An 18,120-nucleotide genomic window follows, 5' to 3' on the forward strand; every position below is an offset into this window, starting at 1 on the left:
CCTGGGAGTTGAAGTACTTCTTCATTTGTTTGAAGTATTTTCATTAATTGACTATTTAATTTCGGTTCTAAATGACTTAAATCAATTGGAATCTCCGTTTGATTCTGACAAACTTGTTGGTAGTAAAAAGGTATTTGACAATCATCATTAAAAATAATTTGATTTTTGAAATCTAAGTCAAGTCCGTATTTATTCAATAAATCTGCACCAATTTAACCATCATAATTTTTATGAAATTTATACAAAATAAAAGGATGAAAATCATCTGTTCCAAATTCTGAAAATAATGGTAGTAAAACTTTTTCATCAGAAGTTTGCTTTCTAAAACAAGCAGTTAATGTAGTCGATTCTTTGAAAATATTTTTAGGAAAATTATTGTACGCAAATTTTGGATCTATTAAACAAACTGAACATCCGCTATCAATTAATAATTTACATTTTGGATTTGAAAATTCAATATAAGGTAATTGATTAGAGTGATCTAACGAATTATTTAGGTCAATGGCTCTTCTTGAGGCGTTTCGTGAAAATTTTCATTACTAGGATAACAACCAGGATCTTTAGAAGTAGATTTTACATGCGTTAGTTCTTCAAACGTAAAATTAGGTTTTGGGTTTACATTTACAAATTTTCTTTGAGGATTTAAATCATATTGTGAAGAATAATTTGGACGTTTTTGAGGATAATTTCTACTTTGAATAGATATTCTTTCTGGAGGACTATTATTTCGGTAATTAGGATTTGGTTTAAAAACATTTTGATTATCATTTCTATTATATCTTTCTAATAATGCGGTGCAAAGCAGGAGAATTCTGATTGCACAGAAGCGTGTATTACGCAACATATTTGGGTTACATCGTTTGGACTCCTGTAAACCCATCTTTATAAAACACAAAATTTTAACTTTTCCGTGTATTTATATTTTGAATGTTTTTTTGTTTATCAAGAATAATTTTGCAAGTATGAATAAAAACTCATCCTATCATAATTATGCAACCAGGTCTTCCAACCTGTTGAGTATTCCAAAGCATAGAACGAATAAATTTGAAATGTATGTAAAATACCAGGGCATCCAATTTTTTCTTCCTAGAGTTGTGCAGGACTTAAACTTTAAATCATTTAAGAAGTATCTAAAGGAGCTATTGGTTTTAAAGGCTTATTATTCCATAGATGAATTTATGACTGACACCAATTTGAGCTACTCTCATTGAATCTATGTAATGTCATTTGTATTTAACCTGTCTTTTTTATATGTACTAATGTATGTATTCGTTTATTTGTTTATTTTTCTTTCATAGAACTTTTATGTTCTTTCGTATATTCATTATTGTTCTATTTATGTATATGCATATATGACTTGTCCTATACACATCAATGTTTGTGTCTTTTGGATCAATAAATGCTATTTCTATTTCTATTTCTATCGATTTCCGAATACTTGCTGATTTGTCGGATAATGATATTTTACTGGACGTTGATTGAAGTGTATCGGTTGCGAAGGAAATTGCGCATTTCTTTGATTATTTTGATTAGTATAATTAAAATGATTGAAATTATTAGCAGGACGATTATAATTATTTGCTGGGCGATTGTAATTATTTGCTGGGCGATTAAAATGTGTAAAATTCATTTTTCGATTATTTTGGTTAAAATTATCAGAAAAGTTATTTTTATGAATCTGTTGAGGCTTATTGCGTCTGCTTCTATCGAGTAATTTGTATTGTTCTAAATTGGAAATATAATCTTTTACAGCATTTACAGTATCATCAAAGCTATAGTCATTATGCATAATTAAATGCGTTCTGAATTCGGAGGGTGAATTTGAAATTAACACTGTTTTGCAAATTTTTAGAATATTCGTTTTATACAGTAATTTTTCTGGATCAGTCATTGGATCTGCATCAATTCGATAATTAATTCGTATTTTCAAAGCGATTATGCGTTCTATAAAATTCAATAAATCTTCATGTGGCTTTTCATTTAAAAATTGTAACTGGTGGATTAATACGTCTAGGTTGATAAGATCTCCAAATTTAGTATAGAGAAATTGTTTAAGATGTTCCGAATTACTGGGAATATCGGAAGTTAATACTTCAGCACGAGCTCTGTCAATTAATTTCGATTTTACAACAGCAAAGCAATAATTTTTAATAATTTCGTTCTCATTAGCGAACATCATCAAATAATCTTCAGCATTTTGAATGAACGAATGCAACTCATTTTCTATACCTGAAAATTGAGGTAGTAGCATACCAAATTTTTCTGCAATAGACAAATCTATTCTTTCCGTAGCCATTTTAAATTTATTTACTTTTTTATTCTTTTTTAAGGAAAAATGCTTAATCGAAGTAATCTCGAAATTTCGTTATTTTAAATAATTATTCACGTTATTATCGGTTTTTGATAACCGAAACCTAGAAAAAACTCTTCGTAATCGATTTTAATAAAGAAAAACCTAGGAAAAACTTTGATAATCGGTTTTTTAGAAGAAACCTAGAAAAAACTTTGGTACCGGTTTTACGCTCAAAACTGGGAAAAAGAATGATAACTTTGGGCCAGGTTATTAGACTGGGGGAAAAAATTCAGGACTTGCTCACCACGTTGTATTCCTTAAAGTTGTCTTTTGAAGTCGTCGAAGGGCGCTACTCGATCAATCGAACTCCTACGGGTTTCACCTTGTTCTTTGGTTGTGCTGGACAGTTGATACTGACAATTCGTGGACGCTCTGGATTCTCGGCTTTTCAGGCACAATTCCAGGTTTTCTGTTCTTCACACAAATTGGCACAATCCCAGACCTCGTCGCCAATTATATTTTTTACGATGAAAATTCCGTTTTTAAAAACACAAACTTTATTTTGGAAATTTACAACAGTGACTAGAGACTACTCTATGTAATGAGACAAGCAAAGTAACTGATTGACTTCTGAATTAATTCTCTTCTTGCATCCTGAATGAATAGATATTTATAACATTGGGTTATCTTAAAAGAGATAAGGATGCAGGTGCACTATTGCGTAATATTAATATTGTATGGCTATATGTAGATTCAAATAGAAAACAAACAAAAGTCTAATTTAAGTTAATAAGGGTTAGGATTATGTAATTATATATGATGCGTTGTAATATAATACATAAATACTTACTGTGATTTCGCTGAATTTGAGTGTTTGTTTATTCTGTTCCAATGTACATATGTGTATTTGTCATTTTTTCGTGTGATTATGAAATATTTATTCTATTATTCATGAATTACATCATATTTGATTTATTTTATTTATACACTTTTTTATTTGTGTAATGTTGAAATGTGAGAATCGGCTAATGACCTTGGTAGTCGAAGCCGCATGTTAAAACCTAACCTAAGCTATCTTCAAATTCATCTCTGTAATTGTAATGTGCTTTCAATTCTCATTATGAACTTACTGTATATAACTGGCATATTGAAAAAAATTTTGGACAGTGAAAATAATGAAGATTCGAAGTTGATATTATTGCAGTTTTAGGTCTAACTGAAATATGGAAGTACAAATCTGGGTCATCTAATGACTGAAGTTAGATACATAGATGCCAATGTCAGCTGATGTATGATCCCGCTTGGCTGTTTTGCGAAAATAGACCTTATCGACTTCAGTGAATGGAACGAAGTGATGTCGAATTTTCTTGAATTCACAATTCATCTCGATCTTTTGGACTAAAATTTGGCTATGGGATATGAGGGAGAATGATTTTCTTGCTATTAGTTGTTTTCAGGTTAGTTTCGTGTAGAAAAGTAGGTAGGTTCTCAGAAATTATTAAACTACTCCGAAAAACCATACAAACGTGATGCATAAAGAGGACCCTATTTTTTGTGAGGGTCAAAATGTCGCGTTTTTAAATAAGAAAATTTGAAGCAGACCTGAAGATTTCTTTTCCATCATCTAACACCTCCAACGAATAAGATGGATAGCAGATTTGTTGACTACTTAATATTGATTGATTACTCCTAGAAATTTGAAGAAATTCCATATTTGATGCCGACTACTAGTGCTAACCTGAAAAATATATTTTATTTGTTTCTCATTTGTAAATGTCAGTTTCCAAAAACACAATATTGATCAAGAAAGTTTATTTTATTAAGTCACTAACTTGTAAAACTGACAGTTAACTTTCAAAATTTTTACAAGTTAGTAGTATTATGTACATAAGAAAATTTTGTTTTATCATGATATATGTTGAAAATCATGGTACAATTGTTATTTCCAGTAACACAGATTTTTGATGATGAAAGAGTTGATACTGATAATGATGAACCATCTGTTGACTCAGAAACTGCTGAACTCGAGGACTGCAGAACATTTGTACTCTCCTTACTACCAAATAATTTGCGAGACATTTCGATTTTTTTGTTGATGACCGCATCATCGACATAACTCATCGCAATTTCGGTGCTGTTCCACCCTTCTGCAGGCTTTAGTGCTAAAATATCTCCACCCGAATCCGCAACCATAATGGATCCAGTTCTGCGAAAAGAGTGGTCGGTGTATAACTCTGGGTTTTTTAAACCTAAATATTTCGCTATTTGCTTTGGGACACCACTAATAGTGTGATGGCCAGCATTGAGGGAAATGCACTTTTCATGTCGGTATGTCAAAAAACATCTTAGGCTTTCTGTTCCAGGAGGCCGAAGATTTACATATTTTCTATATAACATGCAGGGCTTGAAGCTGCAGCCATCATTGGTTACGGTGAATCTTCTTGTTGTTAAATTTTTTGTTTGCCGCAATGTCACAATAACGTATTTTTCCATACCTTCTACATCATTCATGTTTAAGGAGAATATTTTGTCACATCGACAACATCCAAATATCCCAAATATTGTTACAATTTTCACCAGCAACCACTGGTCATCAGGAGTATGTGAAAGAAATTGTTCAGCCTCTTCTTTCCTTAATACCTTGGCCTTTTTTGGCGTATAACGCTCATTTTTTCGTTTCAGAAACGCTATTACCTTTTGAAATCTGCAAATGACAACTAAACGTCATATTTTTCAATAAATTTTTTAAGGAAAACAAACCTGCGAACAAGGGCATTTTCTTTCATTTTCAAGCAGCTTTTCAGCATAGATCATTTTGCCCATACAGTATCAGGGCTGAATCTAGCTGATAGTTGATTCAAGTAGACCAACAAAACATCTTCAGTTACCCCAATCGCACAACTTTTGTTTTGCCACTTTTTGAAGTCGTCGTATTCTCGCTCGTACCTTGAAGCTGATTTTGCAGGTGATAAACTTGAAGCTACACTGCTGGCTGCCTCAATAATTTCTTTTGGTACATTCATTTTCGATTTTGCAAAAACAAATGTAAAGAAAAATAAAAGGATTCTTACCAAACTTCAGTAGCAACCTTGATAGTAAAACTATAGATTCAAAGAAACGAAAAGAATTTATGACAGAAAAACAACCAAATTCTAAAATGTATTACGATAAAAGAGCCAAAAACTTACCACCTCTAAATATCAATCAAGAAGTTTTGATAAAGGAAAATAAAATTCGGATAATAGGAAAAATTATTTAAAAATATAATTATAATTCATATATTGTAAAAGAATAGACGATTGAAACTTAGAAATAGATGGTTCTTGAAACCAAGGTGTTGAGCCAACGAATGGACTTAACAGAAAATAAATTAATATAGGAAATATTTCATCATTTTCATAACATAAGATGAATGTAACAATCACAAGGTTAATTTGAAGTAAATAGTTTTCATAATATATTGTCGTCTAGCCTTGCACCAAATAAAAGAATCAAAGAATAAGCAACTAAGCAAGGACGGCGAAATGAATCACATTGTCAACTATTGTTCACTATTATCAATTATTGGTGTATATAAACTACGACTCATTTGTGTACAAACCGCAGTTAACTAGTTCAATAAACGGTTATCAGTGGAATCTCAAACTTTTCCCTTCCATACAAAAAACACCTTCCTCCATCCCATACAATTACTACTACTATCATCACCTGATTCTACACAAGGTATGAAAAAAAAATTATATTATGATACCGGGGATGAAAAAATTAATTTAGATGTGAAAGATTGTAAATTGCCAGAAACATACAATGATGATTTCAAATGTGAAATGGTGGGAGAGACGAAGGAAAATGTCATTGGGAGGGAAACTAATGAAGCATTTCCTTCTTCTCCTTCACTAACTACTAGTTATAGAAGGAAGATAAAAAAATTTGACTTCTTATCATATCAATAACGTAGGTATTTGAATTTATAAATTGTAATTGTGAAGAATTTTATTCAAATTTGTTTTTTTTTTATTATTTGAAAAATAGGAGATGTCATATATGTGTAAGAGTGCGCATCCTCACTATAGGTGGGGATTTCGATTGATGATTGATTGTACATTACTGAACGGAATAAAGCCAATTGAGTTTAAGAAGTGTTGTATATTAATGATCTCGATCATTAGGAATATAACACCATGGATGTGCGTGATGTTCGAATAAAACCTCCTAGTAGCCTCTATACGACTACTTTGTGCTAATAGTATCTAATATCTGTAAAATTGATGTTCAATTAGCCATCTCGAAATAAAGTTGTAATTGGGAATATCAAATAAAAACTCATTTCTTATTGGATACAGACTTTGTGTTTCATAACTCTGGTAATAGAGTTGATCAAAGCGTCTTAGAAGTCCTTTATTTCGCAAATTTTCAATCACATTTAAATTATGGTATAATAGTGAGCAGTGGCGGCTGGTCTGTGAGGGCTATAGGGCTATAGCCCCCCCATACAAGAAATCACAAGAAATCAATCCTTCCATGCTATTTACCTTCTCATACGATTTTTAATGAAAATATTACATTCCACGGTTATTTATATAATTTATTAATGCAAAACTTTTATGCGACTCCTGCAGTTTTGTTTATTTCAATCATAATCTAGCAGTTCGTCCCTGCATGGGCGATGAATCGTATAGCCCCGAATTCTTGGATTCGGATAGTCATTCGGCTCCAACCGCAACTCTTCGTGTCGGTCGTTTTAAGGAGTAAAAGGGCTGATTTCACTGGCGGAAAAAAGCCGTATTAAACTGCTGGGTAGACCGACTCCCGATTTGAATTTAACCCAGGCAGATAAAACTCCAATACAGGCCACTGAGAATAAACTCCTTAGAATGGCGATGGACGTACCCTGGTTTGTTAGGAACAAACAAATCTACAAGGACTTGGAATGGGAACCAGTTACAGAATTTATGAAGAGAAAGACGGAAAGGATATTCGACAAAGCCAAACAACATCCAAATGAGGAACTACGAAGATTAGTCGACTACGATCCAACGGAAGAAGCTAGAAGGTCAAGAACCTACCACCGAAGACCGAGAGATCAGTTAAGGATTTAAATGTAACCAAAGAAGAGCTTAACCTATAAAAGCTATAGGCAGCATACAACTATCAACACGACTATGATCGTGTGAGAGTCCAGAAACCATAAGAGTCAACTGGGTAATAGGCAAAATGCCCGGAACCTATGAAGAAGCAGTTAAGGGTTTTAGTGGGTCTCGAGCTCAGAGAGTGAGAATCCCCACACTGTTCCCCCTTAGCAGAGGGTGTGTTCGTCTGTTTGCAGATTTTCCCCCTGCTACACCAAAACAAAAACTCCAAAAACTTCTTACGCAAGACGATTCTCAAGACAAGTATATAAGAAGTGATAACGTATGGGCAAGAGCAGGATTTAGAGATTTGAAGCACCTTCATGAAAAAATTAAGAAGCATGAGCTATCTGCCAAGCATGTAAATTGTTCGACAGAATTAGCTTTTCTGGTTACTACTAATATCGCTGCTCAATTAGATTCAGCTTACCGGAATAATATTATTAAGCACAACGAGTAAGTATATAAGAACAGGTATGTTTTAAAATTAATTATAAATTGCATCCAAACTGGTTTTAAAATTTCATATTTTTATTATTATTCTAAAAGTAGCCCCCTAGTGAACTAGATCACGAACCGCCACTGATAGCAAGGGGTGGATGTTCGGCACTTAGCCAGATTTTTGTGATGCAAAAGTCTGCCATACGAATAATCTATGGATTCCCGTATAGACAGTCGTGCCGTTATATTTTAACACTGGCCGGTCTTTACATTTTCAGATGTCTTCTGTTCCTGCATCAGAGAAGACCAACATATTTTAAACAACACGAAAATACATGTAATACCAGAAGTAGACATCCACTTCATTTTCCAGCTCACTCTCCTACTCATACTGAGAAAAATGTCGAATATACCAGTATCATATTTTTCAATAGGATACCTACCTAAAGAAATACAGATTAGAGATAGATTTCTCATGTTCAAATCTAGATTTCATAAGTTACTTATTGATATGGAACCCTTCACTCTCAGAAATTCCTTGCAATATAATACCTGAACATTCATTTGTTATCTTATCAGTTTAAAATCTATATATTTATTCTCTATACATGTACATTACTGTTTATGAGAATAAATATCTATTATTATTATTAATAATAAAGTGAATTTGAATGAAAGCAGGTCTTCAAGATGAATAATTGAACGGTTTATTAATATGGGAACAAGTATTTCGTACAATTATGTTTCGCGAATTTTTTGAAGATTATGATAGGATAGTATTCAACAGTTGAACGTTTCTGATTCGTTCGATGGAGCGCATGATGTTTGGACAAGTCTTTGATTGGATCAGTTCAAGAAAAGGGAAAGAAACTCGGGGATATCGAGGGTTGCTTTCCGGAAATGAGAAGAAAATTGCTTGTAATACCGACCCGAAATACAATTACATATCAATTCCGGCTTCTCTTCGGTGCAATAAAAGAATGGAGCGATCCGTTTGCCGCAAGGGGCTATAAAAAACCGTGAATGTGTTTTGGGTAATTGCGCTACATAAGTCGAGTTTATTATTCTTAGTTCTCCTACAAGTTGTCGGGATGGCGCTGGCGTGTTAGAGGCCCCTCGAGTAAACATTCGTTCGCCAGCTACGTGAGTTTCTCGGGAAATGTTGAGACATGATTCTTACCACTAAACAGAACCGGCATCTGAGAATAGTTTTCGTGTTGACTACATTTTAGGACGGTACATGTCTGTTCAGTTCATTGTTATTGATACGATTCTTCGAGAAGAAACACTGCAAATTTCTGAAAATGGTTCATCAAATCGAAAATCAGCTTCAATAATGTAATCAAATAAAAAAAAATATTACCAGTTGCAACATAATCAAGTTGTAATTGCGTACCATAAGTTCGAATATATTATGCTTCCAAAGCATAAAGGGGGCCTTCTCTCATTTTCAGCTACTTCGAAAGAGCGATAGACGCTCAGATGTAAATGGTGATGAATATTCAAGGACAATGAGCCATTTCGAAAATTTTCATTTCAGAATCAAGAAAAAAAATGCTACAAATGTTACAATATCACAGAAATGAACAACGTCGGCTAAACCGAATGTTGGACATTGTTGTGTTATTTCAAATGGAACGCTCCATATTCTTCTTAAATCGGATTGCTCAATGATTTTGAGGGATCCTTTGCTCAGAAACATCTCTTTTATTATCGATTATGTTTAAATATTGGATTTTCCCGAAAATTTAAAGAGCTTGTACCATCTCTCTGGTTTAAATTTTTTAGTGATGTATTATGAAGAAAATTACCAATTATATCGAAACAAGTAAGATTTTATGAAGAATTCTCCAAAACAGATTTGCATTTTTCGATAGATCATACAGGATGTAAGGGAAAAAATAAACAAAATTGAAGTCTTTCGAAGGCCTCGAGTCAACATATTTTGAAATGGCAACCATATTTTTGTCAAGACATGATGAATCTACAAAATGAAGTTAATAATATAGATACATACTCGGATACATACGATTGATATACAGATGATTGATTGGTAAATTCCCAAAAGCTATGATGAACAACGGACACTATGCATCATGGATGCATGATGAAAGGAGAAAAAAAAAGTTAATCTAAGCATTTTTGCATGCAGTTTTATTATTCAAAATAAATGATGATTCTTATAATTAACAAATCAGGTGCAATTGAAATTTTTGTTTTGGTCTTCGAAAATAACACATATTGATTAAACTTGTACTATCCAGAATAAATAGATACATAGGTAAAATATATCTTTATACTGGATATCTGTAAACAAATGCGAAGGACTAAGGGAGATGATTCCTTAATGAAAATAAGAGGAGGTAGTTCCTATAAATTTTTTCCAAATGGACAGCCGTTCCGAAATACAGCCTTTGGAAGGCCTTACGAGTTCACAGTTCTTAATTTTTTTTATATATATATATTTCTGGGCTTAACAATATGCTATATGTACATATCAATAAGATACAGCCTAATGCCGTCTACTCAGTCCTCTTCTCCAAGCCTCTCGATCCTGTGCCATTTCCACATTCAGCTGTCTCTGCTCCATAGACTGGCGTATTCCCTCGTTCCAAGAGCGCCTCGGCCTTCCTCGCTTCCTCCGCCCTGGCGGGACCCATTCAAATATCCGCTTAGGCCATCGCTGTTCAGGCATTCTAATTAAGTGACCAAACCACCTCAGACCTTTTATTTCGATACGATCCAACACAGTTTCTCTGGCATGCAACCGATCCCTAATGGCCTCATTAGTCACATGTTGCAGCCTTGATACTCTTGCACTCCGCCACAGGTAGTCCATTTCGACTGCATTCAATCTGCGTTTTAGATCTGCGTTAATAGTCCATATTTCGCTACCGTAACACAGAGTTGACTCAACCATCGTTTTTCCAATGCGTTTTTTCGTATGATTGGAGATATTCCTGTCCCACCACAAGGAGTTAAGACAGCCAATGATCTTTTTGCTCTCCTGTATTCTGTGCTTTATTTCTGCTCCACCAATACCATCCTTGTCCACAATTGCGCCCAAATATTTAAACTTCTCCACTTGTTTTATCGTCGTGTCCTCATCCACGAGTACCTCAAAATTTGCCTCGCTGTTTACAACCAAATACTCAGTCTTTTTCAGACTTACACTCAGGCCCCACTGATCGTATTCCGTTCGTAATTTTCTCATCATATACTCGATATCAAATGAATCCTGCGCCAATATGACCTGATCATCCGCGAAACTCAGCGTGAATATTTTATGGTCTCCCACGGGTATGCCCATCTCTCCACAGCTCCTCCTCCATCTGGTCAACACCACCTCGATGTACAGATTAAATAACAGAGGCGACAGGCTGCACCCCTGACGTAGCCCTTTCGATGTAACAATTGGCTTTGATAACTTTTTACCAATTTTTATATATGCAATATTATCTTCATATAGCTCTTGAATAATTGATAGCATTTGTTTATTGATCTTTAATATTCCTAATGATTCCCACAGTTTCTGCCTGGGGATCGTGTCATATGCCTTTTCCAGGTCTACAAAGACCATGTGCAGCTCTTCTCCAGTTGATATTCTTTTTTCTGCCAGTTGTTGCAGAATGAAAAGGTTATCTACACACGATCGTCCCGCTACAAATCCAGATTGTTCTTCACTTATTTTGTCCTTCATTTCCTCGCTGAGTTTGCAATTCAATATTTTACCATAAAGGCGGCTCAAACTGCTAGTAATACTGAGGCCTCTGTAACAATTGGGATCTTTTCTATCCCCTTTTTTGAAGATCGACACTATGTAGGCTTGTTTCCACTCTTTGGGTGTTCTCGCCGTGTCGCAGCATCTATTCATTAGGCTCGTTAGTCTGTCGATTATTTCTGCACCTCCATATTTCACCAACTCTATCGGTATATTGCCAGGACCCGGCGATCTCCCATTTTTCATTCTCTTTAGTTGTTTTGTCACCTCTTCTACAGTTATGGTCATCCGATAGTCCTGCTCATCTATATCACCCTCTTCAGCTTCACTTCCTGTATAGTCTCTGTTTTCAGTTAACAGCACTTTATAGTGATTTTCCCAGTCCTCCATATCTATTAGATTCAGTGCTTTATTTGTCTCGTTGGTTTTGAGTGATTTAATTGTTCTCCATACTTCTGTAGATCGCGATCCTCCAATATAGTTTTCTATTTGGTAGCACTTTTCTTCCCAGTATCGATCTTTAGTTTCTTTGATCTTCTTCTTAAGTTCTCTATTCTTGCTCCTATATACGTCCCTACTGGTTTGATCTTTTTTTGTTAGCCACTTATTAAATAAGTTGTTTTTCTCGTCTATTAACTTTTCTACTTCCTCTGTAAACCAAGGGGGCTTATGTCCTTTTCTTCTTGTTGGCATTGGGCCTAGAGCTTGCGTTGCAGCCGAATGTATGGCAGATTTAATGTTGTCATATTCAGTTTCTAAACAATCATCTGGTGGTCTGGTCCTAAGTTGTTGTGCCAGTCTGTTCTGATAGAGGTTTCTAATACTTTCTTGCTGTAGGAGGTATAGCTTATATTTTTGTTCTTCCGGCAATTTTGGCAGTTCTTCTATCTCTTGGAGTTTCTTTGATTGTTTAATTCCAAAAGGGCATACTATCTTCGCTTCCACCAAAAAATGATCAGATCAGCAGTTTGGACCTCTCTTCACCCTGCAATCTTGCCACTTGAACCGACTTCTCTTTTTAGCTATGAAATAGTCCAGAATAGACTTCTGGTTCAGAGATGGTCTCTCCCATGTATATCTGTGAATCATCTTGTGTTCAAAAAAACCGTTCAAGATTTTAAAAGAATTCTGAATACAGAAGTCTATGAGCATTTCTCCAGAATTGTTAATACACATTTCTCCGAACCGTCCCACTACCTCATCATCAACCTTTGATCCAACTCGTGCGTTAACATCGCCAGCAATAATGATCTCCTGGTGCCGAGGAAGAGCATCCACTATTTCTGTTAGATCACTATAGAAGTTATCTTTAAGTTGTTGTGTAGAGTCGTCTGTAGGTGCATACACCGCTATTATTGTAGTGTCATGGCCATATATGGACAGCGTCAAGGTCATGATTCTTTCTGACTTGTATTCATACGTCTTTATATATTTCTTTTGACATTTATTCAGGAGGATAGAGACTCCAGCCGCTGCTCTCCGGGATTTATCCACGCCTGACCATAGGTGTATGTAGTTGTCTAGGTCTTCATTGCCTTTACCCTTCTTTTTGGTTTCTGTTAGCACAGCAAGGTCAGTGTTGCACTTATTCAAGGCCGATAGAATTTCCGGAATCTTACCCGATATTCCTTGTACGTTCCAAGTAACCATTCTCATAGTCCGTTTACTCGCCAGTCTTCGCCGTATATTTCCAGTCCTATTCCGAGGCTTGTTGAATCCGAAAGTAGCAAAATTGTCAATTTTACTGGTGTTGGGTTGCTAGCCCCACGCCCAAACCCCCATTCTTGGAGGACCAGGCTTTTCTGTTGGGAAGTGCTCCCTTAGTCGATCGGTTCCAGTTTTCAGGCGCCAGAAATTCGCCTTTCACCCTCTCTCGTAAGCTACATCACATGCATAAGTTGCACGATCTGTACCCAGCTACTACGCGGCGACCTGCCTTCGAGGACGTGAGAGTAGGATTTGCTGGCAGAGCTGAACTCTATTCCTAGAGCCTCCGACCTTTTCGTCGGAAAACAGTGGACATTACCCAGAGTTTTATTGCCCTATGACCATCGACTAATCATATTGCCTCCGAGATCCTTTACCAGTCTTTAGTAGCCTTAATTTTTTTTTACAGGATCTAAAAAACACTGAGTCATAAAACTATACATATTATGAAGCACTGAGTAGATTGGTACCAGTTTCAACTTCGGCAAGCTCGTAGTTCAGGCGGTAACTTGCTATCGATTTTTTCAATGTGTCTCTCCCTTAAATTCAAAAATTTCTGTTAAAATGTTGAAATTTGAGTTCTTATGCTATAGTCATAGAAGTGTACGAAACTAGCAGGTCGGGGGATAGAAGATTTCGGGCCGTTTCACCTTAAAAAAAACAATAAAATGAATTTCGTAAATACCGAGGCTAAAAACCACTATTCTCCGCTATAAAAATTAATATTATTCCAATAATATACCGACTCATTCAATGCTATGTTGCTATTACTATAAGGCCCAGTTCAGGATTAGGACGAGATTTAAGATGATCCTAGATTAACCTGACAGAAATAAACTGAAATGTCAAAATCAATCTAGGATAAACTTCAATCAAGAACTGAACAACTGGGCCTATTCATGTAGAGTTCCTTATTATAAATATATTTGGTATGTCGTCAATCAGTTTGTATAAACGTCAATTATGTTCGTTACAATTTTCGACTTAATATTTTCCGAAGTGATTTGACATTGTGATGAAATACGTAATTACTGAGAGTCTCACGTAGAACGGACTACGTAGCACTGATTTAAAACTCAAAAATGTTTTGACAAGCGTCTCCACCCAACATTTTTGTACCATACAGAGTGAAAGGTATCCAATTTCCATGGCCAATCCAGTGCTAAAATGAAAGTGAATGAAGTATAGAAGCTGAAAGTATAACGTATATCTTTGTTGATTCATTCGGGAGAAACATTTCAATGGAGTTCCTAATGTCGTGAATATAATGCCCAAAAATTAGAATACTATTTCATACCAGAACAAATTCGGTAAAATTGTCTTTGGAATTAATCTTATACTTATGTCAAAAATTTCATTGTCGTGTATCATTCATTTTTGGACCTATATGATATTAAACTCCCCTATCGGACGAAGTATCGTAGATATAAGCATATTTATTAAAAACTGTTGATATTCATGAAGAAAAGATAATAAGTTCTGTCCAAATTTATTTACACCGAGATCATGAACCTTATCAATCAATTATTAGCGTATGGAGTTTATTAATATTAGTATCGTTCTCGAACTATTTACAGCTTTCAATATGTGTGAATGAATCGGAAGAGCAGGTGTATTCTATATATGAGTAGAATTCAAGCTGCCTTACTTTCTGTCCTCCCAAAATCTGGCAACGTTGCGGGAGGTGAGAGCGCACTACCAATAAGAAATATATCCGGAGGTAGTAAGGTCTGATTCGTTTGAAGAAAAATTTTTCGATAAAAATCTTTTCCCCTCTTTGGGTACCCCTGTATATATATATATATATTTTATTTAAATTAAGGGTGTTTCGACAATTTTTCAGGGCAAAATTCCATTGGGAGTCGAATTGTATTAAAGTTCCATATATTTCGTCAACTATCGGTGACTTCTTCAGGAGCAACTGGAAAATACAAAGATAACAAAATTTCAAATTCTCTTAGGCTAAAACTTACAATACCATGACAATAAATATGGTAGCTTCAGAAAAACAAGACCATGTAGAGGATAATCAAAAAAGTACGTCAATTTTAGTTGAATTATTCAGGAAAAATTGATTTTACATATGACAGGTTTCAGAAAAATCTATAAATTGGCGTGAACAAGCAAATGTGCCATAATATTCACAGAAAGGCGGAAAATTGAGAAAATCTTGATGTTTGTCCTATATAAACTAGAGGGCAGTGTTTGCAATTTATTTAAATCAATAATTTTACAAACGACTACTTATTATTATATTTAACAGCGTCAGTTTCAAAAGGGCGAACATTTTCTGATTTAAATGGTTTAAATTCAGTTGCGATCGTTGGTCATTTTAATGCAACATTAATTTTGGGACACCCTGTATATACAAATTTTGCTCTCTTCCGACCCACCTCGACCCAGAGGTCATGAACGTCACGTCTATGAAAAGTGCTCAATTCTCCTCCTTATCCAGTAATATAATTATTATTATATTTAACAGCGTCAGTTTCAAAAGGTCGAACATTTTCTGCTTTAAATTGTTTAAATTCAGTTGAGATCGTTGGTCATTTTAATGCAACATTAATTATGGTAATGATTTGGATTGGAAAGATGGGCGGGGCGGTTCAAAGTTCACATTCTGGAGTTGAACCAAAGTGCACATCCAAACCTTTGGTTACTTATGGATTAATTGTTTTTTCTGCCAGCTCTCTGACTACTTCTGTAAGACTTTTTTTCTCTAGTTCAAAGTCGAAATGAACTAGGAAATCACATTTGAATGAGTGTTTTCTAATTCACTTTGGTCAATTGGTCGACGTCAAAATGCTCTTCATTTGCCAATCATAAAAAACCAAATAATTCAAGGTGAGTGTGATAAAAAAAAACAACACACATAACAAGCTCAAGGTATAAAGAAGCTCATTTATTTCCTCCTCACTGAAATTTGATTGAATGAGATTAAACAGCCCGATATCAGCAGAAATTGTAACAAATAAACCTATTCATCTTGCATGAAATAATTTATTCTTGAAACCATCAACGCATGCAATCCGCCGGCACAAGGGTGAGTCCTTCCTTTCCCCAACCCGATTGCACGCTCTCCATCACAGCCGCATTTATAACCCTTTTCATAATAATTCGGTAAAAATCTATACCCCATCAAAATGTCTCTAATTTGAGCGAGGCGAATGCGGCACGAATATGATGGTTGGGGGCGGGGACGCTGGTCGTCCCGACGCTGGCGCCGACGCAATTTTCCAACCCCCAACGGATCGGAGCTTCGTATTCAATGGCATCCACCAGTCCGACGTCAGTATTATAATACTAGTATCTGCACCCTTAGCCTTCGCATGATCTGCTAAATATCATATTTTCATCCTTTGCAAATCGCAGCTGACGTTTCTAGCGTAAGAGAGTAAATCTTCAGGTGCGCGAAAAGATGCTAGTGAAAGTTATGTGATTTTCTTGGCGGTTTTAGATGTGAAAAATTGTTTGTAGTGACTTGGTAGTTCGTGATGTACACCCCGGATAAGATGATGGGCCCAAAAGGGCCCACTGGTCTTCATGGACCTATAACGTCCACAGGATCTTGTTTCGCTGGCAGATATTCACCAACGTACAGGAGTCCTGAACCCATGACAAGACGATGTATGCCAAATCCGACGGTGAGCTCGCAATGATTTGTTATTCATAATGTTTACATTGTATGTTGACCTGATATATAACTTTTCCTTTTTCTGAATTGTTGATATAGTCCAACAGCTTGAAATTGCGGCTCCGCTCGAGCAATATTTCATAGTAGAAATCTTGTTAAAATATAATTAAATGAATTTAAAAAAGAAGATGAGCACCAAATGTACAAACCTCACCATGACAAATGAAATCGAAAATAACTAATAATTCATAATCAGCATCAAAAAATCAGTAAGCATGTGAAAAAATTCCTCACAATGAAGAAAACTTAAAACAAACTACAATCACCGAAAAACTCGTTGCAACCTATATGTACGGCCCAAATCGAAGTAGATAATTTTTGCCTACATTCATATACAGGCTGGTCCAGACCTTAACCAAGAAATTTATTTCTACGTCAAAACAGCCCTAGTTTGTTATATAAATATATGTCGAAAAATGCCACCTCTCGGAAATACGGGGCGTTAAAATTATAGAAAAAAAGTTTTTACTTAAACTTTTACAATTCTTGAAATATTTCCATGGAATTTCTGACATAGGTTTCAAGCATCAAGGAGGGTTTTTTGCATGAAATAGTTTTTTTTATTCTACCACTGGCGTCCGTACCCACTGCATCGAGACTGAATATTTTTATACAAAAAAAATGATACGCCACTGGTTTTTCTAACAATAAAAACTACTCTTGAAATCCTTATTCAATTATACAAATTCGGTCTCTTGACTTTTTTACGAAGGAGACACCGTTTCCGAGTAAAAAAATAAAACATTCTCATGCATGATGAAATCGCTAAAATTTCATATGGTATATATAATAATAGTAGGACAATCATTGTAAACGAAACGTGTAATTGAAAAAAAATGAGCGTTAATAGCCATAATTAAATACAAATTCAGAGAAGATGTCCGAACTATGAGCATTTTGCCGAAAACGTAAATTTCGATTTCTTGATTCCTCGCAAGCATTTTGAATGTACCTCGGAGAGGAAGCATTCATCGTCATATGTTTATATGACAAGGAATTATTTTTGACGTAGAATACGTGGTTAAAATACCTTGGTCAAGTTTAGGACCACCCTTTATATTTTACATGTATCCAGAAATATCCGTTAGAAAAATATATAATATTTCTTATCAGCAGATTATGGTTCATTTCATTT

The sequence above is a fragment of the Coccinella septempunctata genome, chromosome 1 (assembly GCF_907165205.1).
Source record: "Coccinella septempunctata chromosome 1, icCocSept1.1, whole genome shotgun sequence".
Taxonomy (NCBI): Eukaryota; Metazoa; Arthropoda; class Insecta; order Coleoptera; family Coccinellidae; genus Coccinella; species Coccinella septempunctata.